Raw genomic sequence first — 8,004 nt, forward strand, 5'->3', positions numbered from 1 at the left:
GGGAAGGAAAGTGGGCTGAGGCGCGGGAAGGCTCCTTGCAGGCCCAGCCTCTACTCCGGTGTTTCCGGGGTTGTTTTTTTTTTTTTTTTCTTTAAACCTATTAAGTCTTCCTCTTCCCTTCTCCCGCCATTCCTTGGCCATTCGCTGTTTCTACAAATGACAGCCTCTAGGTTGTGTTCGTTTCCCGGAGTGACCAAGCTGTGTCCCAGAGCAACAAAACGCTGAATCCTCCTCTCTGAACGTCCCAAAGCCCGGCCTCTCTTCACACAGACCCTGTTGGTCATGGAGAGGCGAGGAGAAGACTGAAGATTTTGGCTGGAGGAGATTCCTAGGTCCCAAGGGCTCCCTGTGGGACCTGGGAATCCAAGAGCTGTTGAAACGTGCAAGCCGGGAAGGGGGCTGTGGAAATGGAGGTGGAGGGGCAGGTCCAACCTGAGATGTGGCAAGAAGAGTGGTTAGGATACCTTCCTCCCCTCATCTCCCTTCCCACCCCGGATGCCTCCCAACACTTGTACCCCTGTTTCCCAGCACTTGTGACAAGTTCCAGGTTTCCCATTTTTGTGTGCATCTGAGTTTTGTGAGTAATCCGCCTCCATCCTAGAATGAAAGCTCCCAAAGGCAGGGACCGCTTGTGCTTTGCTGGCATTGAGTAGCACAGAACCTGGCTCCCAGCGGGTCCTCAGACGTGTCTTTGCTGGGTGCTGCAGCTGAGGGTGTCCGTTCTGCAGGCTCTTTGCGTCACCTGGGTTCAAAGGTGAGAAGCTCATTCCCCCCCCCCCGGAGGATTTAGGTCACCAGACCTTTATGGGGGAATTTAAGGTTTTTCTGGCCACCTGTGGCAGCACAGGTGGAAAGGACACCAATCCAAGCTGAATAATAAATAAGCAAGCTGCCTCCCTAGGCAGCTTCGAAAGCACATAGGAGGTGACTAAAGCTCAGCCGGAAATAAAGTGCGTGTCAGGGAAACTGCAGGGCCTGTAACTCCCCTGTTTGGACTAGCACAGCAGTTCCCAACTTTTTTGTTTTCAAGACCCCTTTACACTATTAAAAATCATAGAGGACCCCAAAGTACGTTGTTCATGTGTTATGTCTTTCAGTATTTATCTTAGAATTAAAACGGATGTATCTAAAACATGGGAATACACAAGCATGCATTCCAACTGTCATCAGAGTGATGATGTCATCACATGTCTCGTCCCTTCTGCAAAACTCTATCGTATACTCATGAGACAATGAGAATGTGGAGAAAAAATGATGTCTTAGTTTTGTGAAAGCAGTTTTGGCCTTTCAATGACCCCCGTAAAGGGGTCTCAGGGACTCCCAGAGACCACACTCTGATCATGGCTGGACTGGAAACCATGTCACCACCTTTAGAGAGCTCTGTTCTTAGGTCTCCTCCTCCTCTCCCTGATTGGCAGGGCCACACCCTGGGAGCAGTACCCCAGTTCTGTGTGAGTGAGTGTTGGGTGGTTGAGTTTTACTCCTGTTATCAGTACTGATTTATCAGGTCCTCTTGAAAAGGAAGTTCGTGGGTGCCAGTGCACCTGCGTGGGCCCTGCATTCCTGGAGGTGTTGTCACATCCTCTCTCCCTTCCCCGGGTGTGGCATCCCTCTTTACTTGGACTTTCCTTTCTAGAGGGAGGGCCAGGCCAGAGCTTCCTGGATTTCCTAAGGAAAATTATTTCAACCCGTGCGCCTGGGTTGTATAAGGAAGAAATGTGGAAAATAGTTGGAATTTGATAAAGGTATTGTGAAGGAAGAAAACCCTTTAATTCTGAGAGATGTTAAGGCCACAAGTGTGTTCACTGGGCCTGAATTTCAGCCATTCTTGAGAAGCATGATCAGCACAGACAAGGATATTATATTCCCGTTTCTTCCATTTGAAGGCTAACCCTAACCTTATTTCTCTCCATCATCCCTCTCCACCCGCAAATCCTCAAGCTAAAGCTGATCAAGACTTACATGTGGCCTGAAAAGCTAGTCCCTTGCCTGGGAGAATTAATACTCAGTGGGTTAGGGAGATAAGTAAGGTGAACACATGACATTCGGGACTCTCTAAATTATAGGTTCACAAAATTGTTAGTCCAGAATGGGCTACCAGAGATAATCATGCCCATATACTGTCAGGCCTCTCCACTCTCTGAAAGAAGTTAGTGAAGTTTACACTCCTGCTTTCTGCTCCTTTTCAATACTCTGTGTCTTTAGGTTCTACAAACACCCTGTCATGTTTGTCTGAAATCTACCTTGTGAGGTGAAAGGAGTTTGTAATTTTCCACAGTTAGTTTTCTTAATTCGTTATCGTGGAATGATTCTTCTTCCCTTCCTTCTTCCTCCAACTCTTAGGAAAAAAAAAAAAAAGAGGTGGCAAGAAGTCATCTGTATTGCTGGTAAAAATTTTTTCAATAAATTTCTCTTGCCAGCTCTTTTTCTCCTTGATTGCCCAAGTTCCAACTCGATGGAACTGGTTAATCATTCTTTGAAAAAGAGTTGAAGTGTATATTTACGAATATCAGACTACTCACCGAAGCATTTTAAGCATTTAGCAGAGGCGGAATTAAGTCACATGATCAATTTTCTGGTTAATAGCTTACAATACGGTACTGCTTTTTGCGCGGGGCCGGGATGGTGGTGCTCACAGAGAGACAAATGAATTATTTTCTGTAGCCTTTAGGATGTGAGAGCCCTTTTAGGTAAAAACTCAGCTTTGCAGGAGGCTGTATGTGCCAGGCACGGTGCCTAAGCCTTGCCCTTGGCTTGGCCTGCCACGGGTTTGCTTTCTGACCCCTCTCTAGGACTCAATTTCTCCATCTGTAAATGCAGGACCTGATGAGATCATCTCCACAACCCCTTCCAGCTCTTAACATTCTGTGGTACTCCAGGGATAATGGAGATTGATCATTATTTCAACATTACCAGGGATGAACTGGAATGAAAAGAATAATCTTTCCAAAAGGGTCAACAGACAGGCTGCAGTCATCAGCCAAACTATTCCACTTCCCAGGAGGTGCTGATGAAGAGAGTTGATAGTTAACATTTATGAGACCTACCAGGTGCCAGAAACTGGCTAAGCTGCTTTCTATTTACTTATTTAACTTTAAGTTGCATGATAGAACTTTGTATTTGGAGGCACTCAGATCTTTGTTTTTTAAACTGATAGACATTTATTTGAGTCATTGCTCTGCTCCTTGCTGTCTGGGTGACCTTGACCCTGTTCCCTTAACCACTCAGAGCCTCAGATTTCTCCTCTGTTCCTCTATAAACAGAAGTAGACAGCAATGCCTACCTCACCAGATTGTTGCAGGGCTCAGATGGTACAGATATTAGTGGGTTTCATTTAACAAATAATGTTGCCTGCCAAAGCCTTTGAAAGGAATTCCTTGAAATAAAATGGAAATGTGTAATAAATAAATGCTTCTTTTTGTTTTCACACCGGGTAACCTCTCAGTAGACATCCCTCAGAGAGGCCAAGAGCAGTCATTAAGAGCATGACTCAAGCCAGATACCTATAGTTGAGTCCTGCCTCTGCCATTTTCTAACTATGTGACCTTAGGCAAGTTCTTAACTTCTTTGAGCCTCTGTCTTCTCATCTGTAAAATGAGCATAATAAGACAATGAATTGTCTTAATTCACATACAAAGCACTTAGGATAGTGCCCAACAGAGAGTAAGGATGCCCTAAGTGTTACATATTATTGTCATTATTGCTAATTATTTTTATTACCTACTGTCATAATATAATTCATTAATGTAGCATGTATGTAATGAGCCCCAACTCTGTATATAACGTTGTGCATGGAGATAAAGGAAAACAACAACGAAAGAATGATGCTGGGATTGATTCCTGCCATTGAGCACTGGGCCCTCCATGGACAGACTGCTCCAACAAACTTTCCTGGAGCACCTACCATGGATCAAAGAGACAGATGTGAACGCGACAGAGTGCTTGCCTCCAAGGAACTCAGAGTCGAGCTGAGAAGTCAGACCTATGGAGAGGGAACCACAAACCCCCCTGGAGATGGCGGGCACTAGACTTGACCATTCAGGGGTCACATGTGGTTCTGCCACCATCCTGCTGTGGAACCCTGGACACCTGTCTCAATCTTTGTTTCCTCAGAGTAAAATGAAGATAGTAATAGTATCTACCTTCTTTGATTTAATAATTATTGATTGAGGCTGGGCGTGATGGTTCATGCCTGTTTCCTAGCTCTTTGGGAGGCCGAGGCATGAGGATTGCTTCAGCTCAGGAGGTCGAGACCAGCCTGGGCAACATAGTGAGACTCTGTCTCTATTCTTTTTCTAAAAAAAATTATTATTATAAGGCCGGGAGCAGTGGCTCACACCTGTAATCCCAGCACTTTGGGAGGCCGAGGCGGGTGGATCACCTGAGGTCGGGAGTTCAAGACCAGCCTGACCAACATGGAGAAACCCCATCTCTACTAAAAAATACAAAATTAGGTGGGTGTGGTGTTGCATGCCTGTAATCCCAGCTACTTAGAAGGCTGAGGCAGGAGAATTGCTTGAACCCGGGAGGCAGAGGTTGCAGTGAGCCGAGATCTCACCATTGCACTCTAGCCTGGGTAACAAGAGCAAAACTCTGTGTCAAAAAAAATATATATATTATTACTGATTGAGTACCTATTATGTACCAGGTACTAGTCTATTTTTTTTCCTTTTTTTTTGAGACAGAGCCTCATCCTGTTGTCCAGGTTAGAGTGCCGTGGTGTGATCACAGCTCACTGCAACCTCTGCCTCCCAGGCTCAAGTGATCCTCCTACCTCCAGCACACGTTCCAGCCTCCCAAGTAGCTGAGACTACAGGTGTGCACCACCGCTCCTGGCTAATTTTTAAATTTTTGTAAAGACAGGGTCTCACTGAATGGTGTGAACCCAGGAGGCGGAGCTTGCAGTGATCCGAGATCGTGCCACTGCACTCCAGCCTGGGGGACAGAGCGAGACTCCATCTCAAAAAACAAAGCAAAACAAAACAAAAAGACAGGATCTCACTATGTTGTCCAGGCTGTTCTCAAACTCCTGGACTCAAGCAATCCTCCCGCCTTGGTTTCCCAAAGTGTTGGGATTACAGGCACGACCCACTACACCCAGCCCCATGTAGTATTCCAGATGTTAAGGAAATTGTAGTTTAAAAAAAGGACAAAATCCTGGAGCTGACATTTGCAAATAAATGAATTTAAGTATGTAGTGTGTTAGCGATAAGAGCCATGGAGGAAAATAAAGCTGGGAAGTGGGATGGGAGGCCTGGGGTGGTGGAGTGAGGAGTGAAGGGAGAAAGAAAATTTAAAGTAGGGTAGCAAGATGGCTTCTCTGGGACATTGGAGGTGAGAAAGTGAGCCTTGTGTTTCTGCAGGTTTAGGGGGCCGGGACTCAGGATGGGCGTGAGGATTAAGGGAGATAAAGCTCACTTGGTGCCTGGCACACAGCAGGGCTCAGAAAGCACCAGCTACTATTTTAAGCTATTACTCAGTGCTAAGGCCAGGGGATGAAAGGAGAGGAGTGGGAGCAGAAGAGAGAGAATGACTAAGTCAGCCCCGGGGCGGGGGGGTCTGGAGTGTTTCACGGTGAAGTGACTTAGCGCTAGGGCTGAAGAATGAGTAGGAGTTTGCTAGAGGCACGGCGGGGAGGAGGCATTCCAGGAGACGAGCTTCACAGGCAGTGGTGTGGGGGCAGGGAAAGAACATGGTGTATTCCCCAGCCAGCAAGTAGGGTGTGGGCGCGTGCTGGGTGGGGGCCCTCTCTGGAGATCGGGACTGGAAAAGTAGGTGGGAAGCAGATTGAGAAGGGCCTCGGAGGCCATGGTGCAGAGTTTATGCTGGGAGACTCCACACATTTAAAACTGGGGAATGAAATAATCAGATTTGTGTTTTAATAATATCTACTGAGGAGGCAGGCAGTGGCGCAGCAAATTAGTAAGTCTTGCAAGGAAGGCTGTGATTAAATGGCCAAATGAGTGGTGTGGCCTGGGGGGTTTAGGGAGGAGGGAGGGTATGAAATACATTCATGTATTTTTTCATTCATTCAGCACGTATTTATTGAGGTCTAGCTAAGAGCCAGGCACAGGCTAGATGCCCAGGTTACAAGGGTGACAGACAGTCAGCAAGTGCACCAATGTGGGGTGGAAGGAGAGGCTGGGTGGGGACTCAAGGGGACCAGAGCTTCTGCCCCACAGGAAGGACTTACCTCCAGTCCATATGGCTGCAGCTGCATGGGAAGGAGGGCTTTGAAGTAGGCAGATCTGATTCTTTAAGAGAGGCTGGATTGGTTTTGTTTGTTTTTTTCAGAGACAGGGTCTTGCTCTATTGCCCAGTCTGGAGTACAGCGGTGCAATCAAAGCTCACTGCAGCCTTGAAACCCTGAACACAAGCAATTCTCCCACTTCAGCTTCCTGAGCAGCCAGGACTATAGGCGTGTGCCACCATACCTGGCTAGTTTTTTACTTTTTTTTGTAGAGATGAGATCTCACTATGTTGCCCAGGCTGGTCTGGAACTCCTGAGCTCAAGCGATCCTCACTCCTTGGTCTCCCAAAATGTTGGGATTACAGGCATGAGCCACTGCATCCAGTTAGAGACTGGACGTTTTTATATGAACCTTCCTGATTTTTAAATGTTGGCAACTGATCAAACCGGGTACAGTGACTGAAATGAATGGAGCAAGTGTGTGTGTGTGTTGTGTGTGTGCTTGTGTGTGCACGTGCATGCGCACGCACATGCGTTCTGCTTAGGTAGAGGCATGAGCCACTGTACCTGACCAGGCCTGGAGCTTCGAGTGAAGGAGAAGAATGGCTTAAAATGAGACTGAAGCTGGACATGGTGGCTCACACCTGTAATCCCAGCACTTTGAGAGGCCGATGGCAGATCGCTTGAGGTCAAGAGTTCGAGACCACCCTGGCCAACATGGTGAAACCCCATCTTTGCTAAAAATACAACAATTAGCCGAGCGTAGTGGCACACACCTGTAATCCCAGCTTCCTAGGAGGCTGAGGTGGGAGGATTGCTTGAACCCGGGAGGTGGAGGTTGCAGTGAGCCGAGATTGTGCCACTGCACTCCAGCCTGGGCGACAAAGCAAGACTTCATCTCAAAAAAAAAAAAAAAGAGAGAGAGAGAGACTGACTGTGGCCGGATCATGCAGCCTCTTGCAGGCTATGACAAGGACATTGAATTTTATTCTGAGGTCATTGAGAAGCCATCTCAGAACAATTAGAAATAATTTTAAGATCTGTGGCATCTGAATCAGACCGAGATGATGGGAGTTAAAGGAAGAGGTGTTCTGGGCAGGAGAATAGCAAGAACAAAGGTTTGAGCAGAGGTTGATCAAGGTGAGGACAGTGAGGCAGGCTGTTCACATGGAGGGATGTAAAGACAATGGGAAGCCTTGGGAGATGACATTTGAACGGGCAGGCTGGCGCCGTTTTACAGAGATCATTGAGGCAAGATCTTTAGTCTCTTCCAGATTTTATCTCGTAGGCCTGAGTGTCCCAAATGTGCCTGAGGAAAAGAATTGTCTTGGGTACTTATTAAAAATGCAGATTCCAAGCGCCTCTTCTGTGATCTCATGTCTGGTAGTCTGGAGTGCGGCCCAGGAAACCTATAATTATTCTTATTTTTTGAGACAAGTTCTCACTCTGTACAGTTGCGCAATCACTACTCACGACAGTCTTGCCCTCCCAGGTTCAAGCAATCCTCCTACCTCAGCCTCCTGAGTAGCTAGGACGACAGGTGCGCACCTCCCCACCAGGCTAATATTTTGTATTTTTTGTACAGATGGGGTTTCACCGTGTTGCCTAGGCTGATCTCAAACCCGTGGGCTCAAGCAATCCACCTGCCTTGGCCTCCCAAAGTGCTAGAATTACAGATGTGAGCCACCACGCCCAGCAGTGAACCTGTAATTTGGACTCTCATCCTAGTGATCCTTATCTCAAGCAAGTTTAGGAAACGCTAATGTAAGTATTCAGGTGTCATCGCAGGTTTTTGACCTGGGAGTCAGAAATTG

The sequence above is a fragment of the Macaca nemestrina genome, chromosome 15, assembly GCF_043159975.1.
Source record: "Macaca nemestrina isolate mMacNem1 chromosome 15, mMacNem.hap1, whole genome shotgun sequence".
Lineage (NCBI taxonomy): Eukaryota > Metazoa > Chordata > Mammalia > Primates > Cercopithecidae > Macaca > Macaca nemestrina.